The following is a 23,365-nucleotide window of genomic DNA, read 5'->3' as shown; positions in this document are numbered from 1 at the left end:
TAGAATGAACCTCTGTCACTTTACCCATACCGACTACGGGAATAAGGTGACAAATCTCACGGTGACTCCGAGGTGAGGTGACAATCATCACGTCACGCGCGGCGCAGAATAAGGGCCTATGTCATCGGCCTAAGGAGCTTTTATACATTTGCAAGCTTTCACAGTAAATTTTTGCCTCGATTTCCAGCAAAAAAAATTGCTGGAAACGTTCAGCAATCCAAATTTTTGCTGGAAACCAGCAATCGGTTTTCTAATTGCTGGATTTTTCAGCATTCGGTTGTGTTTTTGTCATTTTTGCTGAAAATTCAGCAATCGGTTTTCAAATTGCTGGACTTTCCAGCAGTTGATCTAGTTTGCTGGAAAATCAGCAATCGAGTTGTCAAATTGGAGTCTGTTTGTTTTCGTACGCTGAAGCAAGGTGAGACTTCATTTCACGAGCTTTGATAAATTAATACATTTTCTTCTATATTCTTATTCTAGCAACCAGACGTCAAGCCAAGGATGAGTGTTTAAAAGATGGGTAGATATTTCATGAAAAATACTAATCAAAACTCTATTTCAGGTGGCGGATGATTAACACCTCGGTGTTTGTACATTCAAATATATGTGGTTTTGGAAATAAATGCATAAATGAAAAATGGAAGAAAATAATTGTTATTTATTTCTTGTCATCCCACAGCAAGTATCCAAAATTTAATTTCGAATTGAAATATAAATTTAATACCAAATACAGCCGAATGAAATAGCAGGTTTCCAGCAATCTGGATTGCTGATATTCCAGCAATTTGAATTGCTGGAAACCAGCATTAACGTTTGCTGTTTTTTTCAGCAATTTAAATTGCTGGAAATTTTGCTGGAAAGTCAGCGGGACAAAAACCAGCAAAATTTTGCTGGTTTCCAGCAAAAAAAAATTTGCTGTGTTCGGTTCGTTAGTCAATTCTGTGTATTTCGACATGGGGATGCCCATGCATTTTCAAGATTTCTAAAAAAATGAAAATTCGTGAAATTTCTCAAAAAAAAAAACTACAAAAATGACTTTTTTGCGTAGAATATTTATTGTCTACTTAATGTTAAACCGGTCATCTTTGTGCTGGAATATTGTTTTTTTTTTCATTCAGCAAACTCAAAACCTAACACGGCTCAACTTCCAACAAGCGGTACTGATTCACGTCTTCACGTCAATGTTTCCCAATCCAAATGCCAAAAGGGAAAGAAGAATCTGTAAAAAGAATTCAATTTCAATATTTTGTTATAACACAATTATCAGTTTGTACTATGAAAAATTCATTATAAAAAAAAATGATTTTTGAGATTACAGTTGAGGCGCTTAGGATCAGAGGGGTGCAAGTGCCGAAATGATGATTTCGAGAAAACTGCCCTCAAAGTTTTTTTTCTAAATCAAAATTATCGAATCAATTTTTCTACTAAATTTTCGATGGAGTGTGTCTCATGAAGTCTAAAATGAACGATTCTGAAAGAAAAACCAAAGTTTTTGCGATATTTATGTTAAAACGGCGAACTACTTTTATTGATATTTTTCACTTGCACCCTTCTGATCCCAAGAATGACACTTGCACCCCTCTGACTCCAAACAATATGATAGCATCCTTTTGGAACCTGTATGTAACGAGTATTTTCAGTACGATACTAGATGTTTTGCTTTTGTTCACACATTTAATTTTCTGCGTTTTCGGGCTTCAAATTTCTATGCAACTTATAATGAACGAGGTTTGCAAGTTCCACTATCCTAATTCCCAGAATTTGTTGAAAACTTTCAATCTCTCTTTTTCCTTAATGGATACACAAGAATACCTGCATATGTGTTCATTCATTGAAATTAACTGTTTAGCTGGTCGCTTTTTCCGGTAGAACAACGTACGCTTCCCCTTGGTTTCGTAGCTTTTTTCGCAAGATGAGTTTCCAGACTGCCTGTTTTCGTTGGCGTTTTTGGGGTCTTGATGAATGGCCAGTTGACTCTCCAGGAATGGACTCATTCTCGCTAGCAACTGCAGCAGCAGAAACTTCTGATTCTCCAGAAGAACCGTGGATGTTTAATTTTTCTCTTTTTGGTCTAATTATACCAGGCCTCTTTCCTAAACAGTTATGTAAATATTCCTTAAAAGACTTAATGTAATTTTTTATAAACTACCTGTCGCAACGACCCATCTGAACTTTTCGAAGTTTCATTTTGTTCCGTGGGATAGTATGTGACATCATGATCAGAGCCTGTCGAAAACTCTGAATCCTCTGAGCTTTCATCCGAGAGATTTTTCTTAGATATATTTGCCAAAAAATTATTGTTAAGTGCGTTTTGTGTTTGCCTTTTATCCCTATTAGCATTGGCTAAATTTGCCATAAAAAAATATTTTAGAATTTTTTGTATACATAACAATGAGATTTTCATGCCGACGAAGTTACACCTGAATCTATTTTCATCACTTCTCTATCTGAGGACTTTGGATTATCCTGGTCAGAACCAGTAGAAAATCCTAGTAGGAGCTAGATGATGTTGTTTTCAACTGACAAAAATGTACACGTTCTAATGAAATTAGCCTAAAAGTATAATCCTTTGGTGTCAGAAGGGTGCAAGTGCACTTGCACCCTTCTGACACCAAACGAAACAGGATTTTCATTGACAGGTTTTTTTATAAATAGCTTAAAAATATCGAAACATTTTTTCTTTTGACCTGTGTCTTCTACAGAATGTTAATCTATACTTTAACTATCCAAAAAACAGTTTATCTCAGTTTTGATAAAAAATCACTTGCACCCCTCTGATCCTAAGTGCCTCAGTTAGTATTCTGAATCCAAACTATTTCAGCGCTAAGTCTCAATTGAAATTTCAACAAAAATTTAAAATCTTTTTTAAACCTTGTCATATTGGAATCTTGAGCTTTGTCTCACTAAAAATGAAAATTGTTCACTAAAGTTTTGAGATACATTTTTAAACAATGCCGATAAGTTAACCCGAATGACATGGGAAGTTGTAGGATGTTTTACCGTAAGTTTTACCGCAAGCGTAATTCAAAAAATTAAGGAAAAACTGGGATGAATAAATCAGATAGCATTTCAGTTTCATTTTAAGGTCCAACTCACATCTTATAACTTTACATGAGACTCTCTCTCGACTTCTCGTTTCGCTTTGGACCATTATCTAGAATCCAACACCGTTGAAGTTGCTTGTAGCCCAGATTCAGGCTTTCGCTGTAACCGAATTCGGAAGCTGTTTTCTGCTGCCGTTCTTGTGCACGATTTTTCTAATCTTACTCGTCGTCCCAGTAGAAATAGTAAATACCGGAAGAATCTTTGTCATCCTTCTTTTCGTCAACCCCGAAGGATTTTCTTTTTGCCTTCTTCATGATTGGGTATTCTTTTCTGTAGCGACACTATAAAAATGTAACAGAATCATCATTTAATTATTGTTGAATTGATGTAATAATTCTTACCAGCGTACGTAAGCAGACGGCATATTGCGGCAACCCAAGTAGAACCAGGTAACCAAAACTTATATCCCTTCGATAGTTTGCTGATGCACATTCAATAGCTCCATCCAGGGATATTTTTCATCCGCCAAATCAATCTGAAATCAAATGAAAACAACAATTTGAAGTTTGAAGTTAATCTTTTTTTTACATCTACGAAGTTCAAACGATAAGAAGCGATACATTCCTCTTGAAGAAGAGTAAAAATGAGGATTTTTCATCGATTTACATTCTTTTTTATTCTAAAAAAACAACTTGAATATTCCTCACCACCATCAAAATGTTGATTTTTTTTTCTTTTTTTCGATTCGACATCCCCATCCAAAGCTTTCCAACAAAAGCAAACTTTTTATACAGAGTTGAATAATCGAGTTTTATACCGTATTTGTTTTCACCACCCGAAAGTGTTGCACCTTCCACGCTGAAAACGAGCATGAATCGAGTTTTGCACCAATCTTTGTTGGTGTACGTGAAATCGGCAGTGTCAACAGAAAACATCAAGCTGTCAAAAATCCATTACAGCTGGTATTTGTTTTCGTTTGACTTCGAAAATTGAAATGAAATTTACTTTAGTTGATCATTATCTTTTATACCGTATTTTTTTCACCTGGAGGCAAACTAGAGGCAACCTAGGTTCGCTCTAACTGCTGTCATCGTGCTTATTTATTGCTCGAGAGGCAACCTAGGTTCGCTCGAAAAAGGGACGGAGTCGCCCTGAGAAAAAAGTCAGTTTTGCGAGAAGTTCACCAATACTCTCAACGTTGTTGTCAAAACATTAAACAGCTGTTTTTGGCTGAAAACAAAACAGTTGAAATAATGAACGGGCAAATGATTATTGCCAAGATTTTGAACCTCTCAGCCAAGGAAAATCGTATTATCTGCAGTCCAGTGCAATCCGGACACGAAAAACGGCAATCCGGATGTGAAGAACCGAATGAAGAAATCCAGAAGGGAGAACAAAATGACAGCTGCATGTAAACATTGCACTCGTTCTCACGCACACCTACGTATGGAATAACTCGAAACCCGAAACTCGTTTTTTTATTCTGATGGTTTCAGAGCCAAATCCGGAATCAAAAAAAATACGCCATTAAATAATATGAAAATTTTAGCATGAATTTATATACTATGTTGAATTGTGAAGATTTCAGATTAATTTTGCTTGGTAGATTCGCCTCTGGCTCTGATGATAACTGCAATACCGCCTGATTCTGGGTGGTCTATGTTTGCTGCTGCTAGACTGTACACGCAGAAAAAGAATGGGGGTTGGTTTCAACAAAACGTTTTGTAATTTTATTTTGTATTTCAAAAGCAGATTTTTGGATGACTTTCATAAAAATTTTGATTATGGATAAACGAAAAATTTTGTTATTTTTGCACGCTCATTTTTTATTGAATGCAATTAAAATTTGGTTTCTTTTGAAACCAATGTTGCGTTTATTCGATAAGCGTGTAATGGAAAAACGATAAGTCAAAAAAAGAAAAAAAATTATAAAAAATTCCTTCCAAACTCCGAACAACCAGTCACGGAATGTGTGCAATCAGAACAGGTGGAAACCAGGGAAACCATATATGATTATAATCATGTCGCTTGTGGCCAGCTTGAAAGAGCTTTTCCAGGCGCGAACCGGTGTTAGGCGCGAATTCGAAATGATTTTCAAAATTTTCAGGAAATAACCCTGCTTATACACCTCTTACACGGATGGTCTGGTCGCCGATGGATTGCAAGATCGTCGATCTCTTGGGGGAACTGGACATCACAAACAATCGAGCACTTCGGCCAACGAAACATCATCGCAAGTGTTGGACTTGTTCAAGGAAATTCGGCCGCTAAAAGTGGACTGCCGCGGGGGACAATTGTGAAGAAAACTCCCACCCGGTTTCCGCATCCTGCTACAAAGTCAACACCAAATTCGACTTCCTGCTTCTGCTCATCATCGACGAAGCCTGTCGGAGATGGTGGTTTATTCCAGTATCCGGAAGCTGAGGGTAATTGATGAAGTGAGTTGGGCCCTTCCTGCATACAGGAAGCAACCCAAACTTCCCGTCCTCAATGCCAATGGATTTAATTTAATTACCATTGGGGTTGTTAAAAGAAAAATTTTCGCAATGGTTTCGTGAATAAAGAAAAATAAAGAATAAAGAAAATAATTGAAAATAGTTTCTTGATAATTTCAATAAATCCGAAAAAAAAATCAAATCTATACCTATATCTAATATGAAATTAAAAAAATTTATTTCAGCACTAATTTTTTTTTTATTCTGAACCCCTCAATGATTTATTTTTCCAATAAAAACAAATTTTGTAATCCTCAACCAAATCTCGTTTTATTGTTTTGACAGAAATTTCGATTCATTTTTAAAAAAGGTGTATTTTAGTTTTCATCAAACGATAAGTTTAAATCGAATAGATGATTTTTGTCAGTGTTATCAAAAATATATTTGTGCTTTTTCCCAACCAAAATTTTTATTATTTTCGGCCGAAATCTTATTGTTTTCACAATATATTTTTCTGCGTGTAGTTACCCCAGCTTGAAGGCTCTGGTATTTTGAACGTTTATTCTTCGCAAATACCTCGAGTACCTATTTCCGTTTTCAGATGACAAAAGAAAAATTCTTGGAAGTCAAATTGGCGAACTCAGATCGCGGCAATCGGGGGAGAAAATTTTGCTAACAGACCGAAATGAACGAAATTCAAGCTCCCAATGCGGGTGTAGTCTTGAAATACCGTTTTTGAAGGGCAACGGGTGGGAATCCGGGACTTGGCGCAACCGAGCATCGTCACCCTAAGGCACAGCTCGAAGCAGAATAGCTTCGACACGCAGAAAAATATATTGTGAAAATAATCAAATTTCGACCAAAAATAATAAAATTTTTGGTTGGGAAAAAGCACAAATATATTTTTGGCAACTCTGACAAAAAATATCGATTTGGTTTAAACTTATCGTTTAATGGAAATTAAAATACACCCTTTTTAAAAGTGATCCATAATTGATTTCAAAATAATAAAATTCTGCATAAAGATTACAACACAAATCAGGTTAAAAAATAACAAGATTGTGATGTTTGAAATTATTTTTTTTTATTTGGAATGAAATTAATGTATGTCTATTTATATCTACTCGCATTTCGGATTCGGAATTCTATTATTAAAAAAAAAAAAGCATGTTTAAAAGGTTTGTATTGAATTTCTCAAAATTATTAAATTATTCTCGATCGGTAGACGGTAGAGTTGTTTAGGGACGGCCTGGATCTGAGCCAAACCAGCATATTACGCCGACGGACGGGCACGACTGCGACTGAACCACGAGCTTCTTTGGGCAGACGAACATCCTAACGGCTGTCATCGGGATGGCCGTGGTCGGTCTGCTCTTCGCCTTGGTGGTGGTGATGTTCATCGTGAACCAGATGCGCGGAATAGAGACGAAGGTATCGTCCTGGACGAGCCGAAGCGTTCCCCGACGGCCAACACCTACGCCAACCGGGAGCCTAACTTGATCGAACCCAGTAGCTCGATCGCCACCAGTTGAGCAGCAGTGGGTGGAAAAGGAAGGCGGAACGTCTTGGGTCGAAGTATCTGGAACAGAAATAAAAAAGTTGATGAAATGATGAAATGAAATGAAATGATGTTCCCCCAGCCGTTTTAGAGCAGTTTTCGGGCTAGTTTGAAACTTTGCAACCTACCTTTAAAGCTGCTTTCCGTGTCCGTAAATTTTCCGCTGTTGTGTTTCGGATGCGCTGAAAACTTTTTTCTTTCTTTTTTTTAAGTTATCGTTTTTGAGTTACACGCTTATCGAATAAACCTAATATTGGATTTCAAATAAACCAAATTTTAATTTTATGCAATAAAAAATGAGCGTGTAAAAATAACAAAATTTTTCGTTTATCTATATTCCAAATCTTTGTGAAAGTTATCGAAAAATCTGCTTTTAAAAAACAAAATAAAATAACAAAACGTTTTGTTGGAACCACTCCCCATTTTTTTCTGCGTGGATGCAGCTGAACGCTTCTTGCTGTGGAGACCAACTTATAGGACCCTCCCGAACAAGAAAACTTTTCGGTTTGGGCGATTCCACCAGATCTTTTGGTTGGCCTTTTTGCACTCGGATTTGCTGCTCTTTTTCGGCATTGCCTGGAACCGATTGCAGCAAACCTTCTGGGCACATTTCTTCTTGGGAGCGTTGCTTTGGAACGTGCCATCCAGGTGAAATTCTCCGCCTCTGTTGGAAACGGCACTGGTATTGAATCCGGAACAAGTTTCCGTTCTTCGGGATAATAAAGAAAAAAAAACAGCTCCAACGCAATTTTTGCGGTATAGAAATAAACCAACCAGCTGATATTTGTTTACAACGGGAAGCATGTGCTGTCAAAATTCATGATAGTATTGGTGAGAGCGCAAGCAACACCGAATATTTTCAGAGTGTTCCACCGTCCACTTTATGGTGCACTACCAGTGGACTACTCATCGTGAAAACGAGCATGAAAACAGCAAAAAGTGCACTACCGGTAGTGCCCCGGTGCACCACCACACGAAAACGAATTCTATATTAGTTCACTTCTGTATATTGTCAACCCAAAATTACTCAGAAATGAATGAGGCAAATACAAATTTTGAACAACAACAGCTTATACCGTATTTTTTTTTCACCTGGAGGCAAACTAGAGGCAACCTAGGTTCGCTCTAACTGCTGTCATCGTGCTCATTTATTGCTCGAGAGGCAACCTAGGTTCGCTCGAAAATCGGACGGAGTCGCCCTGAGAAGAAAGTCATACCGTATTTTTTTTCACCTGGAGGTAAACTAGAGGCAACCTAGGTTCGCTCTAACTGCTGTCATCGTGCTCATTTATTGTTCGAGAGGCAACCTAGGTTCGCTCGAAAATCGGACGGAGTCGCCCTGAGAAGAAAGTCAGTTTTGCGAGAAGTTCACCAATACTCTCAAAGTTGTTGTCAAAACATTAAACAGCTGTTTTGGGCTGAAAGCAAAACAGTTAAAATAATGAACGGGAAAATGATTATTGCAGTGATTTTGAACCTCTCAGCCAAGCAAAATCGTACTATCTGCTGTCCAGTGCAATCCGGACACGAAAACACGCAATCCGGATGTGAAGAACCGAATGAAGAAATCCAGAAGGGAGAACAAAATGACAGCTGCATGTAAACATTGCGCTCGTTCTCACGCACACCTACGTATGGAATAACTCGAAACCCGAAAGACGCTTTTTTATTCTGACGGTTCCAGAGCCAAATCCGGAATTAAAAAAAAATACGCCATTAGTTATTTTGTACGTGTAATTGAAACACATTTTATAATTAACTCGATTTTTCCGTGTACGTATAGATTTTAAAGAACAGAGTAACTTTGTTTACCGGTGCATGATTTGCGGTTGCGGTTGCACTTTACCTATCAAACGCGGTTTCATCTTAAAATTACTTAAAACTTTCAAAAAATTGATAAAATTCAATTGGGCGAAACTTCCTGTTAATGCATTTTCGTTGGAACGTTAAGTTACGCCAGGTTACGCCTATATTCAAAATGGAGTGAATTTTTCTATTCGTGTAGGGCCAATAAGGCATTTCCCGACTTGTCAACCGAACAGCTGATTTCTCATGTTTACAATTTTCGGCATCTGGTGTTAGGGTAAAAATAACAACAACACTACGCATGTTCAATGGTCCGATAGTAACGAAACCAAATTGGCAGTGCTGTAGTAATGATTATGCAAAATTCTTAATTTTTTAAACTAGCCTAAATTAAAAAATTGTAGGCATGACATACTTTGAAGATAATGTTGATGTTATGTGATGTTAATTTGAATAAATTACAACTTTTGAAGAAATAATTTAACAGTGCTAATCTCCCAAGTTCAAAATGGCGACCAGTAAGTGTTTACATTTTTCAAAACAAAAACAAAATGCTACCCTACCATCACTGACCACACTGACTTGACTCTTAGAACAAAAATTCAACCATTTTCTGTCTAATTTTTTGTTGTCAGCTTTTGCAGGTTCGCAATACCGACGGCAGGTGGCGAACCTGAAAAATTTGACAAAAAATGCCCTGTAGGAAAAATGGTCCTGTTTAGCCCGATTTTGTCGTAGAAATTGCGTGTTTTATTTTTAAAGTTGGGTGGCATTTCCTAACTGGGATAGCATTTCTTCAAATCGATCGATGCGCACTCTGGAATCGACATTGCGTACTGTTGGAAAAATGATTTTTTTTGTTTTTTTTTTCTGGAAAAATTATCCAGAAAACGAAATCGAGTGTCCAGTCAGTATGGTCAGTGCTACCACCATCTGTCTCAGGAAATACTCTCTTGTCAAACGAACAGCTGATTTTTCATGTTTACATTTTCTCGGCATATCGTGGTAGGGTAAGCACAACAACAACATTAAGCATGTTCAATGACCGTATAGACCGAAATAAAATTTGCAATGCAATTGTAGTGGTTTTGCAAGTGCACCTTGCTGAGGAGAATATAAACTTTTTATTTAATTAATTGCAAATTCATAACAAGTTGAGACATGAAGGTATGTTAATGATTCTAATTAAAACAGTTTTTAATAGAAAGCAATGAACAGTGCTTATCGTCAAAGATCAAAATGGCGACCAGTTGGTGTTTACATTTTTCAAAACAAAAACAAAAAGCTACCCTACCACAATCTGTCTCAGGAAATACTCTATAGGCGTAACTGAGTTGACCGTGTGTGCACGCTCGGCCATATTGAACTGCTTGAAAAATAACCATAATCGAAGTTTTGTGGATCAAGCAGGGATGCCAGGTGTTGAGTGTGAAATCCTCGACTGGTTCGGGCAATGTTCAATCGAATACTGCTAGTGATGCGCGAGCGCTCAAGAGCCGCTCATTTGAACCGGTTCTTCAAAAAGAACGAACGACCCGTGGCTCTTAAAAAAAGAGCCGCGGTTCAAAAATGAACCGTGACCCGCCGCTCAACACCGATTGAAATATTTAACCGCTACAATATGCAAGAGCGGAAAGTGGAGAGCCGTCCGTTCTTCGAATCAAACGAGTCACGCACGATTCGTTCGTTCTTTCCAAAAGAGCCGGTTCAAATAAACAGCTCTTGGTTGCTCTCCCATCACCAAACAAGCAACACAAACTGAAGAGCGGAGAACAGCAGAAATCCGTTCGTTCGCTCTCCCGAACCAAAAGAACCGAGGTGGGTGGTGGGTGGTTAAAAAAGAGCTACAGGACAGCTCGAAAAAAAAAAACCGAACAGAGCATCCGAGCCGAGCCGTTTATGTGATCAAATTGAACGGCTCTCCATACTCCGCTCTTGCCGTTCAGATTGTGAACCAGAGTTGAGCGAGTCGCGGTTCTTTTTTGAGCCGTTCTTTTTCGACTCTTTTTTGAACCACCACCCAGCACGGTTCCTTTGGTTCGAGAGAACGATCGAACGGCTTTCTGCTGTTCTTCGCTCCTCAGTCTATGTTACCTGTGATTTGACGGGCGAAGAACCAAAAGCTGCTAATTTGAAGCAAAAGCAGATAAACACACAAAAGAGGGATGCGCTGGATTCTTTGATTTTTCAGCCATATCTCGTGTTCCGTATACGTATTCGTATACAAAATTAACAAAATTCAGACACTCGAAAAATGTGAGCCTATAATGTAATTTTAACTTTAATTTGGGTAATGTGAGAAAGCTGCTAAAGTGTGCTAGAGATAAATGAACGAAAACTGAGGACTCCAGCGGACATGTTTCTGTGTAATTGAACATGTTTTTTTTAATAACATTAAACATTAATCCCGAGTATATATTCGTAGTAGAAGTTTAATACGTAATGTTGCTTTGAATTTAGCACTTTTAAAAAAAGTAATTTATAATTTTCATTAAAATGCTAGATATTTTAAAATATTAATTACAATTTCATAATATTTATTCAATGTTCAAAAATATTTATGGAGTGAGTATGTCCACGTGGACATGACTCAAACTCCTACCCCCCTCTACATGGAAATTTCCAAACCAACCCCCCACGCCCTTCCCTTAGGTTGACCACGTGGTATGTGAACGGCTCCACACGCTCGATTTTATATAACCATTTATATTTACAAAATAACCATTTTCTGGGTTTCCCTGTAAAACTGCCAATATGGTTATTTTTTAAGAAAGATTATGGTTGAATTTTTAACCATATTCGAAGTTTAAAAGCATTAACCATAAAATGGTAGAAAATTTAACCTCAACTCTCGAACCAAAATTTTATTGAATTCTGAAAGTCGACATTTTGTTTTTTTGTGGTGCAGGTAGCTCGTTTATTATTTTGTTATTACTCCGGAATTCAAGAATAAAATTTCGAAAAAGTGTTTGTTCTAACAGCCTAACGAAAATCATGGCCAATCACGCGAAGAACACGGAAAGTAGCTCGGAGTTAATCAATCATCCGGTGAAACCACCCAGCCAGCAACAGATATTTGACGACCCGGGGAATCAACCTTTATGGAACTGCACCCGAGTGGATCCCAGTGGACAAGATTAGAGCCGAGCGGCATTTTCCAGATCCGGAGATATTTACACAATCTACCAGTAAGTCTTTCTAGTATTTTAGAATAGAATTATGAATTATGACCTTTGGCATCCTTTTCAGCTCCACTGATTGGGCGGATCCAAAACTACGTTCAGTTTCACCTCAAAGGCTTTTCCTGCAATCAATGAATGCATCGTGTGGTAATCTCCGGCGGAAGATCTGATGCTGAATCAAAATTGACTTGTAGCATCAAGTATTACAATAATTGTAATAATCATAATTATAATATCATGTTCACAGCAAGAAATAGTTTAGCGAACAGATATTAAAAACCTTATAAAAATTATATTGTCATGTTCTCCGAATATGTATCGGATAAATTGAGCACCACAAAATAGAAAATAAACTATTGATACTCATAAACATTTATTAACATTGCCTGCCATTTCCATTAAATTCATCCATCAAAACAAACTGCTCTTCCAAATAAGGTAGGTTGAAAAATAACCATTTTCCATATTCTCCGCAGAAATTCCATTCGGTTGAAAAATAACCATATTCGAACTTCTCCCCTAGAAGTCATTTTATGACTTCTCATGGAGAACTCATAAAATGACATTTCCCGGGAAAAGGTCAAAAATGGTTATTTTTGCATCATAAATGGTTTAATAGTTTCTAGCGTGCAGTGTTAGCCGCGTGACACGGTTCATTTTTGAGCCGTTCAAATGAACCGGCTCATTGAATTGAGCGAGCGGATCTGAGCCGCTCATTGAAATGAGCCGTTTTGCCCACCTCAGTATTACTGACCCGTTGAACGGGTTGCACGCTAATCTTCCCAAAGGTCTCATGATGGTTCAATTCAACCCATAGCTTCACTCATATTTTACTTTACTTACTTTAATCTTGATTATTAGTCAATGTTCAGGATGCCACATCCTCCCCTTGCATAATCAAGATTCCAAAACAATCAAAACAGATAATATATTAGTTATATACTACAAAACTATCGAATTTACATTTTTTAAAATGCTTGCTTTATATTTGCAAAACTGTAAGTATAAGTTTAGATTTTCAATTCAATTAATTCATTTTGATCTCGCTATTATTACTACCGGCCGATTAAGCTTTTCTCTAAGTATAGGCATCGATTTCATTATTCTCGTATTTATGAAATTGATTTCAAACTCCAACGAAAGTTTTACGGATGACGTTCTTCCTTTATTTACTTTCACATAATTTTCTTGCTTCTTTGGCAGACAATCAATCCACAATGAACAGTACAATCCCATTTTCTCCCCTTTCGTAAAAGAATAAAAAATAAATTTTATTTCTGGTAAGACGTTATGATAGGTTGCTTGATTTTGATTTTTTTTTCATGTAGGCAAAATTTTCCGCTATTTTTTTTTTCAGTGTGAAGAGTTAAATGCAAATAAATCAGAGATATTGTCATTGAAGTTGAAATCCGAAGTTTTCGCGCTGGTGATCGGCAACCTTGCCAACTAGCGACGTTGTGAAATATCATTACTGGCAACGCTTTCTTAAAGTAATAACCAGCGTGCCTAAACAGCTACGGGTGGTTGCATATTGAGCAACAGTAGGCAAGGAGTACCAAAAGTTTCTCATTGGTGGGGGGTAGAGACGGAGCGCTTTTTGACAGCGAATTGTTCGCCTACCATGCCTATGATTACGATTTCCTGTCACAAGTTGGACGATTCCGTGTCGACGGATAGATTTCCAAGTCTCTCGAACATGGAGAAAGCTGCGCAAAGTAACACCTCCCCAAATCCCGCGGTCGTATTTTTTCGACCCAATCTTCAACGGCAATCACCAGTCGGACCAGCCAGCAGCTGGAGTGGCTTTCGGAAGTTTATTGACCGGCCCACGGAGAATGCGAAACTTTGTCAACGATATCAAGGACCCTACTCGGTTATAGTGAACCAGTGTTTTATGTGTTTGTGAATAAAAAAGAATTTAAGTACTAAAATTGTATATTTTTATTATTCAAACTCCTAATAGGAACTTCGAAACAACAGGGTAAAAATCTTCCAATTGGAATAAATGGAAAATGGTTCAATGAATAAATGCTTTTAAATCTATATCTAAATTACCTTTGAGCAAAGATAATAACTTTAAATCAAATGAAACTGGTTTTTGTATCAAAGCATTAATATTTTGAATCTAAGATTTTTCAAAAGAAAAAATCTTTGAAACAGAGGAAAATGCATTTGAACCAACGGATTTTTTATTTATACCAAAACCAAGGGAAAAAATCCTTTGTTTTTGCGGCACTTTCCTTTGAAATAAAAAATCTTTGGTATAAGAACACACCCGAAGTTTTACACGTCCTGATAATAACTTGTCGCCAGTGAGTGTCGCCAGTAAATGTCGCCAGCGCTCATTGACGATAACTCCGGTTTGGGGATTCAGCGACAATAGATTCTGACAGAGAGATGTTTCCATGGTAGAATTATCAATTAACTATTCAATTACTTATGATTCAATTTTCTATTGAATATCAACCTTCTTTTTATAAAAATCATAAGTATAAACACATGAAATACAATTAGTTTTTTTCCATTTTTCTTCAGTTTATTACGAGCTTGAAAATGAATTTAAAGTTTATTCCATTCCTTTTGTCATGTACTTCATTTAACTGGTTTGAACTTTTCCAAAAAACACCGCCATGAGCTGATATTCGGCTTAAGTACGCATATCATGGGCTATACTCGATTGAAATTTCCTTTCCGGCACTGCCATGAGCTGAAACTCGGCTAATGTGCGTATATCATGGGCTAAACCCGACTAATATTTTCATTCCGGCACTGCCATGAGCTGATACTCGGCTAATGTGCGTATGTCATGGGCTAAACCCGACTAATATTTCTTTTCCGGCACTGCCATGAGCTGATACTCGGCTAATGTGCATATGTCATGGGCTAAACCCGACTAATATTTCCATTCCGGCACTGCCATGAGCTGATACTCGGCTTATGTGCGTATGTCATGGACTAAACCTAACTAATATTTCCTTTCCGGCACTGCCATGAGCTTAAACTCGGCTAATGTGCGTATGTCATGGGCTAAACCCGACTAATATTTCCATTTCGGCACTGCCATGAGCTTATACTCGGCTAAAGTGCTTTGCCATAGGCTTAACTCGGCTATCATTTTTCTTCTTTTTCATCTTCGGGACTGCGGGAGGGATAATAAGACTTAATAACTTTTGGTACTGTATAGTTCACTTTCATGTCATTCTTAATTTTAACTTTATTTTGTTTCAATATACTTTTACTTGAACTCCATTTTATATTCACTCTTTACCTACCTTATTTCCATTTAAATAAAATTTCCCTTTTTATTTGTATCGTATTTTTTTTTTCTATTTTCACAATAGTTATATTCTGTTATTTTTCTTTTTGTTTATTTTTCTTCATCTCGATTTATAGTTTATTTTAATTTCATTTTTATTCAATTTAAATTATTTTTTTGAATATTTTATTTGAATTTCATTTTAATTATATTTAAATTTTATTTTTAATGTTATTTAAATTTTACTTGATTCATATTTTATGTAAATTTATTTTTTTTATTATTATTTTTTTTATTTATTTTTTTTTAAATTTATTTTATTTTATTTTTTTTTCATTTTATTTTCATTTTATGTTTTTTTTTTAATTTTTGTTTTTTTTTTAATTTTATTTTTGTTTTATTTTAAATTTTATTTTTATTTTATTTTATTTTGTTTTTATTTTATATTTATTTTATTATCAATTTATTTTTATTTTCTTTTATTTTATTTATATTTTATTTATTTTTTATTTTTATCAAATTTTTATTTTACTTTTATTTTATTTTAATTATCATTTTATTTTTATTTAATTTTTATTTAATTTTTATCTAATTTTTATTTAACTTTTATTTTATTTTTATTTAATTTTTATTTAATTTTTATTTAATTTTTATTTAATTTTTATTTTATTTTTATTTTATTTTTATTTTATTTTATTTTTATTTTATTTTTATTTTATTTTTATTTTATTTTTATTTTATTTTTATTTTATTTTTATTTTATTTTTATTTTATTTTTATTTTATTTTTATTTTATTTTTATTTTTATTTTATTTTTATTTTATTTTTATTTTATTTTTATTTTATTTTTATTTTATTTTTATTTTATTTTTATTTTATTTTTATTTTATTTTTATTTTATTTTTATTTTATTTTTATTTTATTTTTATTTTATTTTTACAGACCCCGTTCGTTTTTGGCAACATTCGATTTTGGCAACATTCGATTTTGGCAACATCCGATTTTGGCACATGTGCCAAAATCGAACGGTTTTTAGAATCAACATTACCTTTTAGTTTTCGTTATAACAGGACCAATTTAATTAAGACAAACACCATAAATGCGTTTTTATGTTCAGAAAAAGTGATAAAATGCAACAATAAAAACAAAAGTGTTTTGAAAAAATTATAAAGTACTCAAAAATGACTAAAAGATAAAAAATTCAAAAAGTTAAAAAACAAATTCAAACAAAAGACTGAAAATGACAAAAAACAACTAAAAAATGATGAAGAACGACAAAACAGCAAATATGACAAATGAATACAAACATTATAAACAAAACAAGAAAAGTGGAAAATGCTTCAAAATATGATGAAAAAATAAAAAAAATTACTACAAATGGTCGAAAATTATCCAAAAATAACGTGTTTGATAATAGTAACAGTTATTTTGTAAAAATAACTGAAAAAATTTGAGGAAAAAAAACCGTTCGATTTTGGCAACATTCGATTTTGGCAACACAAAATGTACGGGCGTGTTGCCAAAATCGAACGGGGTCTGTATTTTATTTTTATTTTATTTTTATTTTATTTTTATTTTATTTTTATTTTATTTTTATTTTATTTTTATTTTATTTTTATTTTATTTTTATTTTATTTTTATTTTATTTTTATTTTATTTTTATTTTATTTTTATTTTATTTTTATGATTTTTATTTTATTTTTATTTTTATTTTTACTTTTACTTTTACTTTTACTTTTACTTTTATTTTTATTTTTATTTTTATTTTTATTTTTATTTTTATTTTTATTTTATTTTTATTTGATTTAATTTTTATTTTTTTTTAATTTTTTTTTTATTTTTATTTAATTTTTTTTTTAATTTAATTTTTATTTTCATTTTTTTTTAATATCATTTTTTTTTATTTCTTTTTAAATTTTATTCTTATTTTTTTAAATTTTATTACTTTTTTTTTGCTCTTGTAGAAATGTTTCCAATTGCAGTGAAATATACATGGGTAATGCGTTACCCAGTTGGATGTTAATATGCATTATAAGAAACGAATTATAAGTTTTATTATTTTCCAGTGAATTCAATGTCATTGATTTATGCGCGGATGGTCAATGGATAATTGACCATCGTTGATGGGGTAACTAATCAGCCATGTTTAAAATTTAATTTTCATCTCTCACCTGTTATAAATGATACCTCGATGCAGTGCTATTTCAAATGGAGGCAGCCCCCACTTAGAGCAAGTCCAATGGTGTTGGGAAAAAGTGGTAGGAACTTTGACGTCTGTAGCACAGATGGGAATTTTTCTATCGTGAAATATAGACCAAAAATGTTGGCCGTCCACCGGTGTGATAGAATACGAAGGTATAAAATCGAAAGCAACCAGCGATGCCAAGTGAATTTGCTTTTCAGTATTTTTACTGACTTTTTTTTATTTTGAATTCACCGTTTGAAAATTGAAATCAAATTCATTTTACTTGATCATTAACTTGAAATAGTACCTAGTGTCAATATGAAAATTTTATTATTTATATGTATGAACAAGTATTGTTTAAGCTATAATGCATTCCAATATTAAACTGTATTCTGCAGAATTAGGAGTTTTGTATTGGAGTGCATTTGATTACACTAGTGAACCTGTATATAAGAGAAGTGACATCTGAAACACAAAATTCCAATCGAACAAAAGAACTGTCAAAATTGATTCCAATCGATCCGAGCATTTTGTCGAAGAGCTTTTACCTTTCTTATTGAAAACTCAACCATGGAAGGTATTGTGATTGTTGTTATAGTTCAAACAGATATTTTTTTAGCTGGTCATATGAATTTATGATTAGGTACAATTTTTGTCAATGCTTTGGTGAATCGTGTTTCTAGTTAGAAAACTAACTGATTATTAACGAAATTCAAGTCATTCATACCGTTTATCGCGATCCTTCGGGCATCGAGTTCAATGTTGTTTTGTTGGATTGAAGGAGCGTTCACTTTAGAGCTTGAACATTGAGCCAGAAAACAGTGCTGGGTATTTTTTTGTCCAAGATTTCGGCGATGTTGCCACATATTTTATTTTAAGAGGGATCAGATGTCGCTTCTCTTATATGAAGGTTCACTAGATTACACGAGTTGATAAAGTTTTTGAACTCTTCCTAAATCATTTTCAAAGTGATAATTAAGCAAGTGACGTATAAAAAGTATAGGTAGTTCAGACACAAGCTGAATTTTACTCCCGATTCGACGCCTACGTTTGATCTGATTGACACTTGTCGAATTAACAGCGAGGGTTCCGTTTTCTAAAGATGATGGATCCATTAAAGGCTGCGTTCCGAACTTGTTATCGGACATTCCGACGGAATATCTTTTTCAAATAAAAAAACGAAACAATTTCCTACTCCCGAAAACCGCTCAAACAAAATAAACAAACAGAATTGATTTATTCACCCAGCTATCTGGCATCTCTGCGCCTCAAAATGTATTCGATTGCAAGGGCATGAAAAAAATTGGCTGTAAGTTTGAAAGAGTTGATTAACTTCATAGCAATTCGTATCAATTTAAGTGATAAAAGATAAAAAAAAAAGAAAATATCACTTTATGTTTAAATCCTAGAATTGCTCAATTTCCTTTATTTTCCCCTAAACTGAAGTTTTGAGCATAAGTTAGATGGCAGCACCGAAGCGTTTCATGCACGAATACTGTATTGCAACGCCGACTCTATCACTCGGTTCGGTGTTGCAAAACATCGTGTTTTTCTATCACCCTTCGCCGAAAAGTGTTATACGATACAAATTTTGCAGCGCGAAACTGTTCGAATATCAGATTTTCCCAACACCGGTGGACGGCAAATGTGTTGTGATGTGATGTAAACCTTCAAAATTTCCAACTCCATCTCAACCAGTGAACTTGCTCTTACCTTACAACAAACAAATTCAAATTCTCTATCTTTTTCTATTTTTTTTTTTCGATGCCATTTTAGGAAAAACAAAACACTGGCACCCACAGTATCTTCCGCTCATTCACCACAGCCACCGCTCTTGAATAAAAAGCTGAAAGTCTACATCCATCCTAATCCTAAACACCTGGCAGACTGCATAACTCCAATGTTCAATCGAATACTGACCCGTTGAACGGGTTGCACGCTAATCTTCCCAAAGGTCTCATGATGGTTCAATTCAACCCATAGCTTCACTCATATTTTACTTTACTTACTTTAATCTTGATTATTAGTCAATGTTCAGGATGCCACATTATTGAGCAAGCTTCCGAGATTCGCTCAGGATAGCTGATCTCTGAACGCTATTTCCAAAGCTCTCTCAGGTAGTGAGAAGAACCGCCTTCAATACAAGGCGGGTAAAGCTAGGTGTGTTCTTATACCAATGCACGGAATCGTCCATCTTGTGACCCTTGTGACAGGCAATCGTAATCGTAGGCATGGTAGGCGAACAATTCGCTGTCAAAAAGCGCACCGTCTCCACCCCCCACCAATGAGAAACTTTTAGTACCCCTTGCCTACTTTTCCTCAGTATGCACCCACCCTACTGGAGGCACTCTGCTTCAATACTGTGTGCAGGGTTGCCAACATATATTTTCAAAAATCAGGGAACTGGTGAAATAAAAATCAGGCAAAACCAGGCTACATAAGTAACGGAAATTCCTCTAAAAGTGATGACCTTTTTTTTTTTTTTGGTCATCACTCTACATTTTTACTGTGTTGTGGGCCTACTTGGTTGCATAATTCTACCACAGAGAACAGACGTACAAGCTCGAACAAAAAATCTTCCAAAAAGTGTGTAAAATTTCAAATGCTGACATTCAAAAAATACGTTAGAAATTGACTTGAAATAGTGCAATCTATTGTGCGATTCAAAAGTTACAAATCAAATTTTCAGGTGGCCAGTTTTCGAAAAGGCCCAGCCAAAAGAAACAGAAAAATTGTTCAAAACTATCGTTGGAAATTTTACACAAGTTTCATGGGCTAGCTTGTATGTCTGTTCTCTGTGATTCTACTGAATCAAAGCCGAAAGATTCCTTTTCATTTCCTTTTTAAGATATGAATTAATGGGAATCTTTCGATTGGTTTCATTCAGCCACATTTTCGCTTTTTAACTTCAGCAATAGTACCTAATTTAGTTCCTTACTACCCATTTTTCATTACATTCGCAAAAATCAGGCAAAATCAGGCATTTTTTGAAAAATCAGGGAAATTTAATGGCTTTTCAGGTTGTCAGGCAGAGCCTCGAAAAATCAGGCAATCCCTGAAAAATCAGGCATATTGGCATCTCTGACTGTGTGAGCAGAGAACATGTTGCGCGACATTTTATTCCTGTATTATCGGAGAGCATACGTTACTTGTCTTGTTCGCAGCAGAGTGGAATTCAATCTCGTCAACACCCATTGAAGGTTCGCTTACAAGAAAATTCCCCGTTCCTTGTATAGCTGCAGAACAATACGACAGAGGGGAATATTTTAGTTTGTCGCACTCGCTTGCGATAGGTTCGTAGCATTTATCAGCAGCGAAAAACTCGGTTCTGAGTTGGATCACATGGATCGCTCATACGATAATCGCATACGTCGGGTAGTGGCAGAAGAATGTATAACATAAACTAAAATCAAAATTATTCGATAACGCGTGGATATTTTTGAGTCATGTTTTCACAAAAAATATTCTAAGAATTAAAAGGAACTTACTTTAGACATTTTCCTTACTATTTGTTCCTCAAAGTGTGAGAAACTGGTGAGGCTATAACAAAAAAATGCTCAATTAGCTATAATTATTTTTAAGAAAAAAAAAGTAATTTTTAAAACACTGCATTTCCATCGAAAGGTTTGAGGATTCAAACAACTTTTTTAACCTTAATTGATCACAAAGATTATCCTACACTTAATCAACATTTGATATTAATTTACGTTAGTTTCGTTATTTACAATTCATTCTCAGTTTGATGCATTGTTAGTAATGGTAAGTTATCTGAGAAGGGGTTAATTTGCGTTGCGGGCTTGCAAGGAACTCGAAGCATTCTTCAGTAGTTTTTTCAATTTTTCAGAGTTACATTTAAACATTTTCGATACGATTAATAAAGTTTACAAAAAATACTACAGACCCCGTTCGTTTTTGACAACATTCGATTTTGGCAACATTCGATTTTGGCAACATCCGATTTTGGAACATGTGTCAAAATCGAACGGTTTTTTGAGCGACATTACCTTTGAGTTTTCTCTATAACAGGACCAATATAATTAAGAAAAATACGTTTTTACGTTCTGAAATAGTGATAAAATACAACACAAAAACAAAAGTTTTTCAAACAAATTATAAAGTACTCAAAAAGACAAACAGATGAACAATTAAAAAAAAATTGAAAAACAAATACAAACAACAGACTAAAAATGACAAAAAATCAAGCAAAAAATGCTGAAGAATGACAAAAACAGCATATATGACCAAAAAAAATCAAGATTACAAACAAAAAAAGAATAGTATAAAATGCATCAAAAACATGAGAAAAGATAATTAAAAAATTAATAAAAATAGTCGATAGTTGACTAAAAATAAGGTTAATGATAATAAAAATAGTTATTTTTGTAGAAAAAAAAGTAAAAAAAATAAAGAAAAACTGTTCGATTTTGGCAACATTCGATGTTGGCAACACAAAATGTTCGGGCATGTTGCCAAAATCGAACGGGGTCTGTATTCCAAATTTAGATTCCAGATCAGAATTCCAATATGAGCCAATAATAACTGAAATTTGTTCCAGCGCCCTCAATCGTCAGTTTATTAGTGTTTAAATTTAGAGGTTTTTTGTTTCAATCAGATTTCTTTTTTTTTTTTTTTCAATCGAACTTGCGAATCTGAATTAAAATATGAATTCCAAATGATGAATCTTACATAATCAGAAAATAATTATTCATTATTCCATGAATTTTCAACACATAAGCATAAAATAGGAGTTGAAGAAAAAATTCATGGAAATTTTTTTTGAATAAAATGCAAAACCAAATTTGAATAACGATTTCGAAACACCATTGCAATACTATTTTCTAATGACGAATGGAATCGAATATCAAGAATCCTAAACTAAATACGGAATTTGAAATATGAAAATAGAAATACAATTTCTATTTTTAAAATAGAAAACCTCTGATTGAGTTTAGTCTTATTTCAAGTTCAATATCAGATATAAATTTAAATCATTTTTCAAATTTGTAGCAGGATTCGGATTAGTTTTCGGAATTTTTGCGTCAGCTCTGATTCAGGATTGTCACTTTTGTATAATCTAACTCAACTATCAAAATCCAATTTTAAACTTGTTTTGTGTAGAGTAAAACAGCGGCTCACTTTTCCTAGACCCTCATGAGAGAGAGGGGGGGGGGAGGGGGTTAATAGCCAAACCACCCTCCCCATCCCCCCATTCTACGGCGATGCCCAGAATGATAAATTTCCAAAATCAAACCCCAGAATTTACTTTTTTTTGTAATTGTAATTTGTAATTTATTACAAATAGTTTGTATTCCTCAGAACATTTTCTCCAGAAGGCATCATTTATCATAAATATTTTTCCCAAGAATAGATTATTTCTCACTGTGTGGCATGCGTCAATCTATTTGGACGTGTATGAGTAGCATACAGCAGTCTGCAGCTCATGCGGTAGCTTAGCCACGGGGCCCATCCGATTGCTGTTGAGTCAGTGTGAGTGTTAGCCTGTTTCGGTTAGTCATTGAGTAGTCAACCTTGCTGAAGGTAAGTCGTGTGTTAGCAATGGCAGCATGTTGGGTGATTCCCTGTAGGCAGTCAAAATGCATATTGGCGACCGTAGCAGATTTTACTATTTGCGAACAATCTGTATAACTTAATACTACCAGGAATCACCCAACGTGCAGTGATGTTTATACCCGAATAGAAAAACATTGTGAAAATACCATGAATTTCATTTTCACGCCACCATGAATTTTATGGTAGAAACTATGCGAATCATGGTACATGAAACCGTGAATGCACTGTCAAATTCATGATTTTTGACAGTGAATTTCATGGCATTGGCAAAATTTACCATGAAAAAAGGGGGTTGTTAAGCAACTTAACAATGAAAAAATGAACTTT

The 23,365-nt window shown here is 34.7% G+C and overlaps 1 long non-coding RNA gene across 2 annotated transcripts; it reads right to left on the bottom strand.

Moving 5' to 3' along the window:
- Positions 1–1,134: 1,134 nt before the first annotated feature.
- Positions 1,135–17,860, bottom strand: LOC129738916 (uncharacterized). Of its 2 annotated transcripts, XR_008735682.1 has the most exons (4): positions 17,454–17,860; positions 3,447–3,580; positions 3,097–3,386; positions 1,135–1,219 (listed from the first exon to the last, which is right to left on the bottom strand). It is a non-coding gene; the product is annotated as an uncharacterized LOC129738916 (long non-coding RNA). The 2 variants fall into 2 exon arrangements; XR_008735681.1 differs by lacking the exon at positions 1,135–1,219 and having other exon boundaries at positions 2,923–3,386.
- Positions 17,861–23,365: the final 5,505 nt, after the last annotated feature.

Source organism: Uranotaenia lowii, chromosome 1 (genome assembly GCF_029784155.1).
Source record: "Uranotaenia lowii strain MFRU-FL chromosome 1, ASM2978415v1, whole genome shotgun sequence".
NCBI lineage: Eukaryota > Metazoa > Arthropoda > Insecta > Diptera > Culicidae > Uranotaenia > Uranotaenia lowii.
The sequence above is the reverse complement of the archived record's forward strand: the minus strand, read 5'-3'. Positions and strand labels throughout refer to the sequence as shown.